The sequence below is a fragment of the Rhinolophus sinicus genome, linkage group LG07 (assembly GCF_036562045.2).
Source record: "Rhinolophus sinicus isolate RSC01 linkage group LG07, ASM3656204v1, whole genome shotgun sequence".
Lineage (NCBI taxonomy): Eukaryota > Metazoa > Chordata > Mammalia > Chiroptera > Rhinolophidae > Rhinolophus > Rhinolophus sinicus.
In genome coordinates, this window is record NC_133757.1 from 58,138,454 (window position 1) to 58,158,027 (window position 19,574).

Genomic DNA, 19,574 nt, shown 5'->3' on the forward strand with positions numbered 1-19,574 from the left:
GGTTCTTATTTTCACAGCGCTAGAGGTCTGTGAGGGAGACAGACAAGAAATGAGGGAAGCAATTAAACAGTATAATTTCAGCTTGTGATAGAAAACCTAAGGAAATAGGGAGTAGCTGGGTCAGAAGGTAGGGGAAGGAGTTATTTTTAGATAGGATAATTGGAAAAGCCACCTCTGAGGAAATTCCATGTATATCAAAATAAGACTGAATACTGACAACGAGTCACCCAACAACCTGTGCAAGGACAACTCAGGTAGAAGGAACAGCAAGTCTGAGGCCCTAAGGTAGGAGGAAGGTTGGCACACTGGAGCAGGAGCAAGGAGGCCAGAGTGTCTGCAACAGAGTTTACGAGGATGAGTTCAGGAGATGGTCATATAGGACCGGCGGGCACAAGGAGAGAAGGGATCTGTTGAGATTTTCTTTCAAAAGAGGACTCAGGTTTCTATGTATAAAATGACTTCACAGTGGGAAAAGTGGAAGAAAGAGAGCCTGATGAGAGGCTGATGGAGTAACACGGGAGAGAGATGATGGTTGGTTGGACTGGGGTGTATGAAAACAATTTCACAAAGACAGAAAAAAGAATTATTAATTTACTATTTTATATTGAGAGTTGGATTTTCTCATGCTTTATCTCAAATAACCTTCCAACTCTGAAAAATCTAGAGGCTAATCATATATGACCTTAGGGAGACTCAACAATAACCTTTTCATTCTCTAACTTCATTATGACACATTTGATAGTGGAATTGCACCATCCATGCCTATCCTAGTATGCATCCATTTAAAAATGTTTTTAAATTTTAAATTTCAGAGGTTGTATATTTTTGCTGTTTCGGATGTTAGAGGTCAATTTTTAAATTGGAATTAGTTGATTTTAATTTATAGTTCAAATTGTGTTTTCAATTTTATACTCTCTGGAGCCAGAATGTATGGATGGTTTCTCAGCCAGGATAACTCTGAAGTGATGATAATCTGTGTAAGATAGATGACATGTTGTCATATGGGTAATAAAGGTAATATTGAGGATCACAATTTAATAATTTCTTCCTTATTGTTCCAAATAATTAATGCTTTGCAAAAATTATGTGATGATTTTTGAAATTGTGAGAAACATTTATTCGTTCAATAACTTGGTAAGATATTGGTTAATAAAATAGAAATGGTCCCAACCTCCACTGCCTACAGTAAGTTTCTGAGATAAAATTAATAAAGAAATGAGTTTGTGTGTGTGTGGTGATAAATGTTATGAAGGATATGAGTAGGCCACGATGACAGAGCAGAGGTGATGTGGCATCCACTCATGAAAACGGTTCTGAAAGGCCCCCTACTTTTAGTACTGTTATAAAATAAGTATTTAATAAAATTGTAGTAGCTTTTTCTTCCCTACTCGTGTCCACAAAGAATATCCAGAACCATTTGATTCCTCTGAGAACTGACTAATGAGAGGATACTTAGGAAAGAAAAATGCTCCCTGCATATCCATTAGTGTGAACAAGTTTTTAGTCACCTTAAGTGGCTGCAGTAATTATTGCCATTAATACCATTCAGGTACTAACATTTAATAGTAGGGGTAAAATATTCATAAACTAATTAATTTGTGTCACTTTGGGGAAAGCTGTTATAAACTCATCAGCAAAATATGTGTTTATAGCATGTAAAAGTCCACTGTTAAGAGACCATTATTTTGCCTTTGAATTCAGGTCTTCCTTTTTCACTTGAAAAGAATTTTCAGAATTCTGACACCTGAAGGGAATAGGATGATTTTCCAGGGGTGGGTGGCAAGTGTTGAAGGCTTTGCTGGCAGTGGGGGGGGAGGGGTGGTAACCTGAGAAAAGGCTCTCAAAACCTGGAAGGACGGCAGGATTTTGTGGGTGGGACAAGAAGCAGCAGTGTACTCCTCTGTTACAGGGTACCCCACAACTGTCAGGATCGCAGCTGGGTGCAAGCTGCTTGGATTTCTATGAGAGCTCAACTCTTAGCTTGGGTGTCTAGTGTTTCACATAAGGTCAGCAGAAAGGTCCTTGGTGAGGGTCAGTGCTCTGAGAACTCCCAGAAGATCTGGTGTAATTTCCTACAAGAAATCATGTAACAGGAAGCAGTTCTAATTTCAGAGGACCAAAACCTGGTCCTTTCTCATTATTTCATAGATCTAATACATGGCAGGTTTCATGTATAATTCAAACAAGGGAAGGAAAGAACTGAAGTATTGTTATGGATGGACTTCTCTTTGACCTTCAAAGGCAACAATATAGGGTGGTTTAGATATATATTTTTAAAAATAAAGTATTATATATACACCATACATATATATGGTACATATATAATACTATATATATATAACATTTCTTAAATTTCTTACACTTTTTGTATAATTAGTAGTTAATATAGAATATTGTATTAAATATTTACTATAATCCTATAAAGAAGATATAATTATACTCACTACGTATATGAGAAAACCAAGGCTAAGAAATAATTCATGATTTATCAAAAAGATTATATATAAATGTCAAAGTGAGGATTGAAACTAAGACCATTCTCTTTACCTCTCTCCCCCTTCTAAATGTATCCACATACATATAGATACTCATACATATATAAATGTACCCATAGAAAAATATATAACTACAAACATACAGATATCTGTAGCCTCCACATATGTATAACTCTTTCCCTCTCTCATCTTTTCCCTTTATCTTTCTCAATAGATGCCTTTCTTTATGTCTCTATTCATATGCAAGTACAAATATCTCTATGATTTTTAAAGCAAGTAAATAAATTTTGCTTAAAGATACACAATTCTAAAGCAATCACCTGTCCTGGTTTGCCCATGACTGTCCCAATTTTAGAACTGAAGTCCCATGTCCCAGGAAATCCCTGAGTCTCAGGCAAATTGAGACAATTGGTCACCTGAAGTTCAATGAAGCTACTCAATGAAGAAATTTAAAACTGAAAAGTTAAAAAGTTATAATGTAAAAAGACGTGACAATTCATAACACATAATCAACATAGAGTTAAGTTTAAATAATTCCAAATCCAAGAAAAAACTGAAAAATAAAATAATCTAAGAAATTAAAATGTGCTATTTAAAAGAAGTTTACTCAGGGAAGAGACAAGATACACTACTTGATTCTTAAAATTGAAATATTGAGAAATTTAATATAACAAGTATGTTATATTTTATAAGAAGGTTAAGATTATCACTGGGAGATTAAAAATAGATGCAGCTTTTATAAAACATTTTATATGTGATATGCACATACACACACTTATTTATCTGTACATAAGTTATATGTCAATCTGCTTTGTAATGAGTGCATTGTATTTGAGGGCATATACATTCACATCATAATGTGTAAAGGTTTCATAGCACCCCGTTTTATGGAATTGTTACAGTCTGGTAGCTGAAAGCAAATGCTGAAACCAAACAACCCTTGTGACTCAAGGCAATCTAAATAATATCTCTATGCCCTAGATGGGAGAATTTAATGATTTAATATTAATAAACACTTACAAAAGTATGTATGCAAGAATATTAGCTATCATCATTACTATTAATCCACCATAATGTACTTCATCAATTCTTGTGTTTACAGGTCCAATTATTTCTTATAAAATAATCTCAATTCAATTTTTGAGCAAAATCTATACTTATTTATCAATATTTTCTCCATAAACTCTTCTTTATTAGAAATCAATTAAGGTCATTAAAATCCAAGCCCTTTGGGTGTCTAACACTTAAATTAAAACCTGTGGCCTTTCTAATGTAAGATACTGACATCTGTTTGAAATAAGTATATATATAAACATTCGTAATATGCATAAAGAGCCCCAATCTAGTAGGAATTGTGTCTAGCACCGGAAACTCCTGTGTAATTCTAAGTCTGGCACTGTGGAATTGAGCTTGAATGTTTCTTCAGGACAGAATTCCAAAGAATGATGGAGAAGAACAATTCTTTGTTCTTTTTTATTATTGTCTTAGTCCTTCATCTACAGTGAAGAACCTATTATTTCAGGAATTAATACCAGAAATTTGACTTCATCAAATGCCAGAATTCGATTTATCTTTTCTAAGGCTTCATTTTAGAGGTGAATATTCTGAGTCCAGCAGGATGCAAAAGTGATTTGCTCACAATAATGGAACTTATTCAATGCGAAATCCAGATTTCTACAGTTTGGAGAGCCCCAGGTTCCTGAGTCTTCTGGGACCATCCTTCACTATATTATATATTTCAGGAAGTACAGAACCTTTCCCAAATCCTCTGAGGTTTTGGTGGGAAAGAAGTGATTTTTTTTTTTTTTTCTTTTTTTTTTTTTTTTTAGCAAACTCATCCTCTAGTTAACTTCTCACTTATTATTCTCTTCCTGACATTTGACTTTGACCTTGTATTTCTGGGCACTGCTTCCTCAATGCTACATTCCCTTAGCATACTTACCATACAAGGTTGTTGTGTATGGTTCACGCCTACTTAGAGTTTGAGGGTAACAATGAAAAATTACAACACAAAGGAGGACGTGTGTTTGCATTGAACCTCAGATATCCCTATTCTAAAAATCTCTTATCCATTTGCTGTCCCTGAAAAATGACAACTGATATCACTAAGACTCTTCTGAGAATCCCATTCCCTTTACAAACTGAGTCACTCTCCTGCTGCCCCACTTTCTGTGTCTCCCATTTTCTTTATCTCTCTCTTTTTTCTCACTCTCAGCTTCCTCATGTTTTTCTTCCCCTTCTTACAAAACTCCTCTCATCCTAGGCTATCCCTTCAAAATTCAAAATTTTAGTTTCTTTATCATGAAGAGAAATGCATTCTTCCTCTGGAAATTTTACTTTTACACTCAAAAAGAAAATGTAGTTTTCCCAAGATTATAAAACCACCTGACTTCAACATGAATTACTCTAGACTCCTAAAAGGCCAAAGTTGGGTAGCCCATGTTCATTTTAAGTAGCATCTCCTTCCCACAACATTGTTGAATCAATGTGTTGATGATAGACGATATTTCTTGAGTCAGATTAAACAATAGCGCTTCCCAGCAGGAGAATGTGGTTTCCTCACTTCATGCAGATTTTCCAGGGACACAGCTTTTGCAGAACAAGGTCTGTGCACTTGTCTGCTCTTTAATAAGTGCCCCAAGGTTGTAATGAAGGAGAATAAAGGGCATTCTGGAACTCCATCACATTCCTAGAATGGATCCTAAAATGTCCATAATGTCTCATATGGCAAGGCAGAATCTTTTCTTATTTGTGGATCATGCTAACAGTATATTAGATCACAGAAGAAGAAGTCGTGTGAATCCTTTTCTGCCTGACTCCAAGCCATTAGGCCACTGGAATGTTTTAAGATGCCAGATTCAGAGCTACACACAGAGGCATACCTTCATGTTCAAGGGTATAGTGCACACAAGGAACCTGCATCTTCAGTCCCATTTTCTTGCCTCTGTGGAATACCCCATGGCCTACCTAAAACATTTTCCCTCAGACTCCAGTTACCCCATCTCCTCTGTCCCAAGCATTATGACTCCTGTATTTACTCCATTTCTGGCCTCCCCTCCTTCACAACTTCAGTTTCATGTCACACATGTTGCTTCAATGACTTAATTATGTCCTTGCTCAAGTCTGACTTGGAATTGCATCTTGTTTTAGGTCCATTCTGCCTTTGTCGCTTAGAGGGCTCTACTACATAAAGTACCAATGGCAGAGAGAGCTCGTCCATGAAGCTACTGCACCTTAAACTTCAAGGCCCCTCACATGCATGCATGAGTCCCTGTGAAGGCCCCAGTTCCTAAGAGAGGTACGATATTTTGGAGAGAAGTCAGGTTGCGGTTTCATGGAAGCATTTCTGATATATTAGCTAAGGAATCGCAAGAGAAAGAAATGTGGATATATGAGACTCCAATAAATGTTTGTAATTGTTAACTCACTTTAAATAAATATTCTCTTTAATACCAAGTTTTGTACTTGTGATTTTGTGTTCTCCTTCTTAAAGAGGTCCCCTTAAATTGCATAAGCTTCAGACCCGTATAACCTGGATCAGACCTTGACCATCAGATCCAGATTATTCACAATCACTTTCAAGCAGTACAGAGACAGACTACGTTGAAGCATCTCTAATCCACGGAAAATAAAGTTCCCGGGACTTAATCTTGATCCTTGGATCATGAAGAACAAAAACAGAAAATTCAGCAAATTAATTGATAATATGAGCTACCTGGAGAAATGCTACCTAAGTATTAGAATACAGTTGACCCTTGAACAAGGTGGGCATTAGGGGTGCTAACACCTGCACAGTCAAAACTTTACATATAACTTCTGACTCCCCCAAAACTTTGACTCTTTCCTTGATATCAGCAGGGGATTGGTTCCAGGACGCCTGAGATACCAAAATCCATGGATACTCAAGTCTCTTACACAAAATGGCATGCAACAATGCATGTAGTCAGCCCTTCCCATCCACGGATTCCCAACAGTAGATCAAAAATAGTGTTTTCAATCCAGTGTTCATTAAAACTTCTGATGTGAAACCTGGGGAAATGGAGGGCCAACTGTATATATATTGAAAAAATAATCCATGTATAAGTGAACCCATACAATTCAAACGTATGTTGTTCAAGGGCCAATTGTATATACCAGGTGTAAGTAGAAAGATTAAATCCTGGGAACTTAATTAAATTTTCTCTTTAGAAGGACAGAGGACACAGGTACTGAATAAATACTTTTAGAATAAATGAACTAATAGGTGAATATAAAAGAAGCCATCGCTTTATAAAATCTCTGACTAAAAGGGTTTACTTTATTCTAACGTTTAGAAAAAGGAAGCAAATAACTGGAATGCATCAGTATTTTCAGCACTGTCTAGGAAAGAATATGTCTGGGCTTCCACAAACAGTACGTACTCTTGGTGGCACTCTCCCTGTAGTGCGGTTTTCCCTGTAGTGTAACAGAGCTCGGGCCCTGATCGTTTAGACCTGGACTGGGTCCATCACTGCGATTTCCATCTGGACAAGCCACCTGCTGATTATGATGCACTATCGCATAGAGAATTCCCCTGAGGGAGAGATTATGTTGGTCAGAAAAGTAGATCTGGTTATTATTTAAGTTCACATGAAGCTTCTGTTACAATTGTAATTTAATATTGTTTGTAATTATAAGAAGAGACTGAATAGAGGTATCCTCAGTACTTGGAAAATTGGAAGACCCTTCAAGAGTGAAACTAGAAAAATCAGTATGTAATGCTGATAACTACCTGGAGAACTGTTGTGTACATACAGCTTTGGAATATGGATATCAGTACCCCTCTTCTGTCTGTCCATTTAGGATTCAGTTGTGGACCACAGCCACTGCATTGAGCACTGCTTCCCTTTCCCACCAGAGGCTCAATAGAGCATCCAGGACTCCAACAAAGATCCCACTCTATCACTCACTCCCTAACAACACTGCATTAGAGAGACCCAATTTCATGCCGTGCTATCAGCCAAGATCCGTGGAATCTTCCTTCCAAGGCAAATGATGACAATTACAAAAGGAAAAAGTTTGCATTAAGTAGGCTAGAAGAGTTGTCACCCCTGAGGGTATGGCTGCTGACAACAGATCTTCAGGGACTTGCATCCCTAGGGCAAATTGGTTTCCCTTTTTTTCCAAGAGATTATGACTAAAGAGTATCAGAACACATGAATAAAGGTAAAATGTTAAGGAGAAACAGGTATTTGCATAGCTGCAAAGTTCCTCTCCTATAATATGTATAAATTAGTTTGGTGTCCTTAACATACATTTATACATTATTTGACACTCTTCCCTCTAGAAGGTAAAGCTAAATCCTCTACCCTTAAGTGTGGGCTGGACTTAGTGACTCATTTCTAATGAATAGATTATGGAAAGAAGAAAATACTAATTTTAGAGTAGAGACATCTCACAGACAACACCTTAACTAAGTGATCAAAGTTAACATTATAAATCATGTTAATTTCATGTGCCTGTCCCCCTAAAAAATGATGTGATGAAAAGGGTACTTTGCCACTGTACTATTCGTTCCAAAAACAATTAACCTCAGTCTGATTATGGGAAAATACCAAACACACATAAATTGAGGATGGTCAATATAACACTTGATTATATTGACCTTCAAAAGTTTCAAGGAAAAAAAAAAGGCTGAAAAACTCATGGATTGGCTGAGATAAAGAGACATGATGATGGGATAAAATGTAATGTTGTAGGTTAAATTGTCTCCCCATAAAATTCATATGTTGAAGTTCTATTCCCCAATACTTTAGAATGTGACTAGATTAGGAGATAGGATTTTTAAAGAGGTAATTAAAAATAAATGAGGTCATTGGGATGGCCCCAATCCAATGTGACTGGTGTCCTTATAAGAAGAGATTAGGACGTTGACACACACAGAGGAAAGACCATGTGAAGACAGAGGGATAAGATGGTCATCCACAAGCCTAGGAGAGAGGTCTCAGAGGAAATCAACCCTGATAGCGCCTTGATATTGGACTTCTAGCATCCAGAGCTGGAGAAAACAAATTTCTGCTGTTTAAGCCAATTCTGTAAAAGTGCTAGTGGTACTTTCAGTCTGTGGTACTTTATTATGGCAGCTCTAGAAAATCAATATACAGTTTCCTTGACTGGATTTTGGAATCCAAAAGGACATTAGTGGAAAAACTGATGACACCTGAATAAAGTCTATAATTTAGCTAATAATACTGGGCACATGTTAATTTCTTAGTTTTGATAAATGTATCAGATATTAAGATGGAAGATGTTAATATAAGGGATAACTTAGTGAAGAGTATATGGAAACTCTCTCTAGTATCTTCAGATCTTTTGCAAATACATACTATTTCAAAATAAATGAATTTTTAAATCTAAAGGCAAAGAAAAAACGTACATAAGACAGGGCATCCCAGAAACAAAAGACATACACACAAAAAGCAACCTCGCCTTACTGTTAAAAAGTGAAGTAAAAGAGACACATTGAGGTGAAATCAGAGAGGAGATAACCATGGCTTAGGAAAGGGTGCCTAGGAGATGTTTCGCTTTTATTTAGCATGCTTTGCATGCCAGATTCTGAAGTGGGTGCTTTATGTACATTATTTTGTTTAATCCTTGGGCAACCTTCATTACAATTGGAATCTCCCTTCATTTTAGTCTTGAGAAAATTAAATCTGATCCCAAAAGTTTCAAAGAACAGGTGAACAGGGGATTCAGAAAGCACATTGTGTTGAAGAATCAACACAGTGAAAACTGAACCCAGGCTCCTCACCCTTACCTGTGTTTCCTGTATCATTAAAGGAATCACTCCCTCACTTTCTCCACGTATCCTGTGCATCAGTAAGATGAGTCACTTGAAACTCCTAAATATTTCTCTTGCACAAGTATTTGCCCTTTTATGTTGCTACCAAGATGGTGGTGATGATGATGAAGTGATTGTTGGACACACGTGAGGCTCACAAGGCATGTTGAGACTCGTGTTGTGAACTCACATTATACGAGAAAACTGACAATGGTTTCATAGTTCTGTTCTTACATAGTGGCTTCCATTGCACTTCTAAAAGGAAAAGCACCCCATGTCCTTGACAGGGTCTACAAGATAGTTTACAATTATACTCCTGTCTATTTCCCAAGCCTCATCATGGGATGGACTCGCTCTCTATTTCTGTATTGTAGTACATGCTCAATAAATATGTGCTAAATGAGTGAATAAAGGAAAAAATTCACAAGAGAAAGTATGTGAATGCAGAACTTAATTTTTTTACCATCTAGTGAGACAGACAAGTGACAGACAATTAAGTACAGTATCCTAAGTGCTATGAGAAAAGTGTGGCGAGAACAATATGTGAGGTTTAACGGTGGAGGTCAGGCAAGGAATGCCAAATTTATGACTTTGCATCTGAGTTTTGAAGGACATTCAGGAACTCACTCTTCATTCAAGTGGGAGAATAACGTTTCAGACTCAGGAAGTGGCATACACTGATATGCGGAGATGTGAGATAAAACCCGCATTGTTAGAGAGCTATAAGCTTCTGCCATATTTGATAAGAGCTCATCACATTTAGAATTTGCAGGCTGACCCAGCTTCCTGCCTTGAACCTACTGTTACTTGAACATAATGTCTGTATGTTTAAACACAGTCTTCTTTTCATCACTCTAGATATCCAGAAGCTTAAAGGATACTTTAGTTTTATATACACAGAGGGTGCCAAAAAATACATACACATTTTAAGAAAGGAAAACTGTATTAAAATTGTAATACTCAATATATACCGATAACAAAAGATGAATAAAAGCCACGGTTGACTTCTGCATTTACAGGAGATGCTCAAAGTGGTTACAATCAGCATCCAGACACTTCTGATTATGGCGAACTACTGTTTGAGCAACATTGACCAAAGTGTCCACTTGTATACATTTTTTTGGCACCCCCGGTATATATATGTATATGTTTACAATCAATAAATGTTAGCTGTTATTTGTCTACCAATATCAAATCTCAAGTTAAAGAGACATTTCTCTTTTACCAGAAATAAGATTGTAAACACCAGTAGTCATAACTGAACATAAACAAAACGAAATTCTGTATTTTGGAACTTGAGCTCTAGGAGTAGAGATGGATAAAAAGTCTGATATGTTTAACTGAGATGATACAAATTTCTTTTTGCTAAGGCATGAAGACAGAACATTTAGGTAGTGCATTACTGAAAAAAAAAAGAGAGAAAGAAACATAAATGGTTTTAAAAGCATCTGCTAGAGGGCATTCATGAGGCTCAATAGGGGACCCTGAACTCATGTTCCACGGGGAAAAGAAAAAAAAGTAAAAATTGTTTCATATCTCCATTCTTAAATTTAATGTAAGTTGTCATTAATTGCCGTAACCTAAATATCTAATCTGGCAGACGTGCTCCAGAAAAAGCATGTGTGTCTTAAATGTTTCAGAAATCTTCTTTGGTCCCGGGTTGATAACCACTCATTTCCGTGAATAATGCCACACTTCATATGTCTGAATTCTGGACATTAGTAATACTAGTGAGCATTTACATAACATTCTCTTTTGTAGAAATTCTCCCACAAGATGCCTTACAAGAATACATTATATACTTTATGTAGATGGGGAATAAATCAGTATTGAGTTCATTTAAGAAGAGGACTCTGAGGAATTCATTTGGAACCTGCAATATGCAGGCAGAAGAAACCCAGATCTGGGGAGCATAGTGCGATGCCAGGAGGAAGGCAAACCTGGCTGTCAATCAAAGCTCTGCTACATATCCCCTGTCATTTTCCTCATTTATGAAAGTAATATTATAATTCCTATGGGTGTAAAGAGTAAATGATCTTAAAAATGCATGGCAAAATATATCCTTAAATATTAGCAGCACTTTCCTCCCACCCCAGTATTTTATTTTATCCAGTGTCTTTCTATGGCAGACAACTAGGACATTCCACTCTTAACAAGTCAGAGAAGAATGACAAGGTAGAAAATGAAAAAGATACAAATAAAGCCTTGACTTTTTGTCTTGAAAGCCTTCTCTCAGTGGATTTCAGCCACGAGAGAATACAGATAATAGAAGAGGAGAATTTCCTCCACTGAAGTTAGGGAAGGTCCGCTTTACTAGGACTAGCAAGAAGGGTGCGGGATGGGTAAGCAAAGGGTAATGATGCACAAAACGTTTCTTAAAGGAATCTCGTGCCCGCCTCCTTGGTCAAACCCCCAGGTTTGAGCCTAGGAGGTTGGGTGTTAGAGCCTGAGTGAGGTGGGAAGGGTCTTCCTTGGGGAAAACTGAAGAGGCAGCCCAGAGTGAGGGGTCGGAGCCCAAGAGTGGGGAGAAAAAACTTTTTGTGAGGCAGTATTGGCCGTAACTTGGAGTGCAGTGTCAGAGCCTGAGGGAGGTAAAAGGGATGTGTGAATAAAGATAGGCAGCTCCTGAACAGGAGACTCATTCCATACAAGGAGTACTGATTAAACAAGTAAATATTTCAGGATAATGGGAGCCAGGTTTTTCACTGTTTGAGAGGGAAGGTACAAATATGGAAAGAGAAAAAACTAGATTGAATTATATTGTGTAGCACTGAATATCAAAGTATCAGAGTGAACTCATGGTTTTCAATCTAAATAGAAATAAAAATAAATTGAGGTGTGTGTATCTGTGTGTGTGTGCGTGTGCGTGTGTGTGCGTGCACGCACGCCCACATGCTAGCTAACTCTCTCCATTGAGAGGGTTGGGGGTAGTGACAGCCCAGTAATTAGGAACACACTCAGTGCCCAGGTCTTCGTTTGTAAATAATATGTTTCCCTAAGAGGAACTTGGATTTCTTGGAGAAATGACTGATTACAGGGCTCAGAAAAAATAAGATAACCCTGGAACATTATGTAGCATCAGAAAGTAAAGAAGGAATCAAAGAATGGTGGAAACATGTCAAAATAACACATGCTCTTCTTGACAAGAAGACAACTTGGAAGGCTTTTTATTAGACAAAGCTGAAAAAAGAGATCAAACAAATAAATAATAATTAAGACAAATTATATCACACTGAATAGAGTAGGAATCCATGAGTCCTTACTGATTAAAAAGTATTATAAATGAGTAACTGGAGGGAAGAGAATGTTTTCTTTGTAGTAGAATGTCAACTAATAAAAGTAGAAGTAATGTTGGCATGAGTAAGTCACCTTTTGGCAACCGTATAATAATTAATATGTCCAAGACACATTAATGATACTAACACAAAATGGTAATATTTGATGAGGAGTTAGTTACGTATATGTAACATTTTCTCTAGGATGAGTTTGCAAACTTAACTTATTAACATAACCTCAGGTATCTCTGCAAAAATACTTATAGATTACAAAACAAAAGAGTAACTTCCTAGTGGAAAACTTTGGCAGCCACTGTTTTAAGCAAAAGACCAAAATTAACATCATCAGTAATGGGACAAATCAAAATTGTATACCACCTAATAGCATGCAATGAGAAGAACATAGAATCTCTTTTGTGATATTTCTGACCAAAATAAATAATCAGAACTTAATCGTGAACAAACATCAAACAAGCCCAAATTGAGAGATATTATACAAAATAACCGGACTGTAATTTTCAAAGGATGAAATTTGTGAAAGCCAATAAAGACTGAAGAACTATTCCATATTGAAGATATGACAACTAAATAAAATTACAATGCATTAGAGGTAATATATCAATGGGAGTGATCTTACTATATTAATATTAATTTCCTGTTTTACTTTTTTCTTTTAATAATTGAATTATTTTTTTGAAAAATATCCATGTCTAGCATGATGTGGCATCATGTTGGCAGTTTATATTCAAATGGTTCAGGAAAAAAATGTGTTTTGTACTAGTTTTATGGTCTTGTGTCATTTTGAAATTATTTGAAATATTTGAAATAAAAAGAGACAAAGCTAAATGCGACTATATAGTTAAACTGATAGATGGCTGGTGTTCAGGCTAATGGGACTGTCTACAGCTCTAGCTTTGCCTCTAAATCACTGTGTGTACTTGGATGAGTCATTTCTCCTCCCAGGGCATTAGAATATGCATATGTTGGGCATTGTAATAGTTTTCTGGGTTCAGACACCTTAAATTTCTAGAATTCAGTCTTCTGGTACAGAAGACAATCTTTGTGAAGTTATAGTAGTGTGTTAAATTGTTATGTTCTTCTAGAATAACTTTTTGCCAGAGTTGGAATGAGAAAAATCCTTCTCGCAGTTTGCTCAGATACTCTGAGCACTGGGCTTTGTCTCCCGGAAGTGGTGAACAACACAGTGTCTATGTTTACAATGGCCAGTTTCCAGCTCCACCAATGATTTGATATGCTTTGACAAAAGGATAATATGGTTGTGGGCTCACATTTCTTCCCTACGCAACCTCAAAATTCAAATCCAAGTGTAGGGGCTGAATCAGTAGGGAAATCAATAGATGGTTGGACATTTTAATACACATTGTAAAAACTTAGTCCCCATGACAGTGAACGTAAAACACTTAAACTATATCTTAGGTCTGACTTAGTTGTATTTATATATACAATGCTTAGAGTACTAAATAGGACAACGCAGACAAACAGTAATTATTTGTTGAATGAATCAACAAATAAGTGAATGAAAGGATGCATAGATGAGAAAATATTGTATTGGATACGCAATTTTATTGGATCCTCTTCAAGGATAATTGCTAATTAAGTTCATTTATCTCTGGGTGGGCTCCAAATTAGCCAACTGTCTTCCTCTTATGATTTTTCTTTTTTTAACCAGCAATATCACCATGAAAAACACAACCTTATAAATTAGGTGTACCCATTTAGACAACACAGTATAATATACTTCACTGAGTGGTAAGTCTAATTAAAAATCAAGTATACTTTTTTCTAACTCTAATATGTATGTATATATATATATATATATATATATATATATATATATATATATATTTTTATTTTATTTTTTTTATTTTTATTTATTTATTTATTTTTTTAATTGGGGAATACTGGGGAACAGAGTTTTTCTCCAGGGCCCATCAGCTCCAAGTAGTTGTCCTTCAATCTAGTTGTGGAGGGCGCAGCTCAGCTCCAAGTCCAGTCACCGTTTTCAGTCTTAGTTGCAGGGGGCACAGCCCACCATCCAATGCAGGAATTGAACCGGAAACCTTGTTGTTAAGAGCTCACTCTCTAACTAACTGAGCCATCCGGCTACCCCTCTAGCCCTAATCTTTACAACAGTGTTGCTAACACTGTTGTCTTGCTTCAGGCCTTGCTTTATTATATTGTTATTGTTTCTGAAAGAGAGAGAGAGCGAGAGCGAGAGCGAGAGAGCGAGCGAGCGAGAGAGAGAGAGAGAGAGAGAGAGAGAGAGACTTTTCAATTAAATTTCCTTTATGACCAGTGGCTTGTTAATGGTTTCTTCATATAGGTCCTCTGCATTTTTGGTAAGTGAATTCGCAGTTATATTTTTAGTTATCATATAAATGGAATTATTTTTCTCATAAGTATCATATTTTATAATAATTGTTCAAGAAAAATTCTAAATATAAAAGGGTAGCATTTCAACAATGGAAAGGTTATTATTTTCATAGCCACATCCTATTACTGCTTGCTCATAAAATGCTGTAATTCCCAGCCAAATCAAACATAACTTCAGAATAAGGGTAATGTAAACTCTATTCAAATGGCATAAATATTTCATTAGGCATTTAATTTCTCATTTATGTTTTTATAACATTTACTTCAGAGATATGGGCTTCAGGACTTGTCTTGAAATGGGAATGATTTTCTTTAGTACATACTGGAGTTCGTTAATGCAGACTAACTGTACCTAAAATGGAATTTTAACAACTGACAAAGGCAAGGAGACAGTATTCAATAATAGCACTCTAGTTACGAAAGAATTTAAATACTACAAATTCTTCTACTCACAAAAAAATAGTAGGTTCTATTAATATTCATGGAATATGAGAAATTAGATTAAGAAACAAAGAGGGGCAGGGATTCTGAATGTCCTGGAAGCCAAAGCCAAAACAGAACCACAGCAATTCCTTTGTTAGTCATACATGTGTGCATGTGTGCACACATTTATTTTCTAGTTAACAACCAGGAATGGTCTCCACTCGCATATACTCTCGGACGTATTTTAGGGACTGGGATGAAAGTCTTAGAAGTACATTTCCTGGGATTTACTGCCAGTTAACTCTAGTTTACATTTCATCGGTGACAGCCAAGAGATGTAGAAGTAGGAAGCATGGCAGCATCCTCATTACAAGTGTGACATCATTGCCTGGCACGTGACTTTGGCAGTCTGCACCCATGAGGCTGTACAGCAGCTTCCCCAAATCTTGCAGGCAGTCACCTGCTTTAGTGCTGCAGGATCTGGTATCCTTGCAGAGTCATACAGCTTCTTACTTCCTTGAGATCACTGCTTTTTCTGACCTTCACAACATCGTCCCTTACAAATATGATTGTATCTAATATCTTGTATTAAATTCCTGAAATATTTTCTTGAGCAAACCCTGATGATGAGTATTTGGTACCATAATAGGTTCAGTAAACAGTCACTAAAAACTTGGAACCTAAGATTGATTATGTGGCAGATACACTTACCGTTTCAACTACTCTCCCTGTGCTCCCACACATTTCCTATCATCCTTTCAATTAAGTGGGACCCGATACCTAGTTCTGCCATAATGGTCTCTGAGAAGAAGCTTTTGACATTGCTTTTGATATAAAAACCAGGATATCAAATAATTTTTTGTCCAGATCTTGTGTTCCTATAGGCAAAACAGGATTTTGTTCTCAGGTGTCAGTCATCTATCTATCTGTTCCAGTACTTTGAACAGTGTTGCACTGAGACGCTGAAGTTAGAGCTCAGTGCCTATCAAGGGTGATACTCTTATTTTACCCTTATTTATACTTTGGATGCAAAACCAAGTAAAACTAATGTATTTCATACTATAAGGATTTACTCTTCATATTATACAAGCATAGTTATACACTTAAAAAATAAACAAATGTGCAGTTTACAAAACAGCATAAAAATGACATTTGTTAGATGTTTGTGGATTGGTTTCTATAGATAATATGTATGTCCTTGAGCTATAAAGTTATCTATGGCCATATTAAGTATTGAAAACTCTCTGCATGTATTCCATTATTCAACAAATGCCTTTTTAGCACCTTCTTTGTACCAGGCATTGTTGTAGAAATAGTTATTATTATTATTAGTCAGCTTGAGCTGCTGTAACAAAATACCACAGACTGGGTGGCCGAAACAACAGAAACTTTTTCTTACTGTTCTAGGGATTGTAAGTCCAAGATCGAGGCGCTGGCAGGGTTTGTTTCTGGTGAGACCTGTCTCCTCCGCTTGCAGATGATGTCTTCTCACTGTATTCTTCCATGGCCTTCTCTCTGTGCTTTCAGAGACTGAATGCTGATGTTTCTTCCTCTTCTTATGATGATACCAATTAAGGTCCCACCCTATGACTTCAGCTAACTTTATTGCCTCCTTAAAGACCCTATCTCCCAGTACAATCACTTTTGGGGTTAAGTCTTCAACATAAAAATTTGTGGGTGGAATACAATTCAGTCTGTAACACCACACAAGCAAAATGATCCGAGTTTTATTATTCTCAAAAGGGCTCTATATTAAAGAAGTTGCAAAGTTTTTTTTCCAGAATGTATCAAGATTTAGAAAGAGCACCAGTTTCTAATAATTACAATATTCAATGCCACAGAAAGCATTCCAAAGGCAGGTCTTCCAATTATTAACATTGAAATTGTATTTACATAAATTCTATAAAAGTTTTGTGAACTTAGTGATGCAAAGTTTTTCTCGTTTTTACTTCCCAACAGTTGATTTACTTTATTGCTGTATTTGCCTCCTAACTTCAAGATTTTAAATTGTATCGGAACCGCTGTCACTGGCAGCAGACTCTGATTTGGAGTTAGAGGAAACCCATGCCCCCCAGAGAGAACTATTTGAGACAACCTCTGCCCAAGGACATCCCAACTCCTCGGAGCCTTTTTGCCCCCGGTGGTATTTCCAGGCCTGTGAACCAGGAAGGCTGCTGTCGGTTTACTTGTGAAATTCTAAAGCATATCTGGCACCAATGGCAAAGCAACTCCTTCTGCCCTATGAGCATCTTAAGCTCTTCTACCGAAAACCTTCTTCCCAGGCAGAGGGCAGGGTGAAGAAGGAACGTCGGTCCACCGCCGAGGCGAGCAGCAGGACATGCCAACAAACCCTAGCAGATCTGGAGAGTGTCCTCAGCACCTAGAGGATCTCTTTGCCCAGACACTAGTACCGCGATGCTCATCCTCCTGGGAGGCAGTATCCTAAGTCCCAAGGAGTAGTAGGAGCTTGTTGTAGGAGCGGGATAAGCTTGACCAGAGCCTGAGCACAGCAGCTTGATCCACCGTCTCTCCCGAGCCCATTTTCCTGGCTGATGCCTTTTGTGAGCTGCGGGCTTCTCTGCTCATGGGCACTACTGTCACCGCACAGGGGCACCACGACTGTGGAGAAGATTGGTTTCGACCTAAGCTAAACGACAGAGTGCCCATATGGGCCACAGCCTGACTGTGACCCTGTCCTGTGGCAGACCCTCCATCCCAGTCACAACCTGGGAGGATTACGTTTGGTTCCAGGCACCAGTGACATTGAAAGGTGTTTACCAGTGAATGGGGATGCTTCTTAACCATGAAATCAATGGCTCAATGGTCTTTCTTCTGTGGCACCAAGTCACCCCTTTCTTGCTTGGAGGTAGAGTTGTTTCCTGGTGAGAGGTATGTTCTGGCCTTCTGGCTGCCCACTTCCCCTCTTCAGACTTCCGGGTGTGCTGATATGGTGTGGCTGGTGTAATAATCATGACTGAACAACATCTTTTACATCAAAGGTAGATTTTCCCAGAGGGTGCTGGGTCAGGCTTTTCTGTCTGGGGCTGGAAAGCAAATGTGGGCCCATAGATACACACTTTTATGAAGGTGGCCCTTTTCTGCGGCCTTGCAGAATTTTCACCAGGAACATAATGTGGGTGTGACTCATGAACTCAAATATAAAATGAATTAATTCATATTAAAAACGTATTTTAAAATGTATCTTCAAAAGTGATCATTGTTAAAATGTGAAAAGTATTCAACATATGCAAAAGTAAAAATCAACACTTGAAAGTGATTTGAGAGGTCATGTACTTGTAATCTTTGATATTAAGCAAGAACTGAAACAGTAAATCTGACATTTTGTTGGATGGGTACGTGTGAAAGAAGTATTTACTCTTTTGACTTTACATATTTTATCAGTTGGGTTCATTAATTATGCCTGCAGTGTGGGAAGTTTCCAATCCATTGTTATTCTGGCACATGTCAAAGAATATACTGATATTTTACTTCAGTGTCAAATAAAAATCTGCAGAAGAAAAATTTCAGGTCCCAAGAGAACAGTGATATTTTAAAACAGAAAGATTTATTATAAAATGAAATGTCCCTTACTCTATGCAGATAAAAAGAACAATGGTTGCTTTATAAATTATCTGATTCTTTTATGGCTATGTGACATTAAAACAAAGTGAAAATTCAATATTTCCCCATATCCCTTTTGTTGTTCCTCTGATTCATTTAAAAACCAGTTCTCTTCTGTGTTAGTTCAGACTACTACAATAGAACACCATATACTGGGTGACTTAAACAACAGCCATTTATTTCTCACAGGTCTAGGGGCCAGAAGTCCACGATCAGGAGCTAGCATGGTGAGGTTCTCAGTGAGGACCCTCTTCCTGGGGGTCCATTTCCTGGTTTCAGATGGCCATATTTTCCTTGTTGGAGAGAAAAAGTGCTAGCTAGCTCTTTTCCACTTTCTTAATCGGACACTAATCCCATCATGGGAACTCTACTCTCATGACCTAACTTCCTCCCAAAGGCCCACCTCCAAATACCATCACATTAGGGCTTCAACCTGTGAATTTTGGAGGGAAACAAACATTTAGTTCAAAACTTGTACCATCAAGTTTTAGATGTGCTTATAGTTTCTAGGTTGTAGTTAATGAGCATATACTCTTTTCTTTCTTCTTTTTTATATTATTGCAAAAA

At 37.2% G+C, this 19,574-nt stretch overlaps 1 pseudogene; it reads left to right on the plus strand.

Moving 5' to 3' along the window:
• Window positions 1-17,395: 17,395 nt before the first annotated feature.
• On the plus strand, window positions 17,396-18,787 carry LOC109437485 (MAD2L1-binding protein; annotated as a pseudogene).
• The last annotated feature ends 787 nt before the right edge of the window (window positions 18,788-19,574 follow it).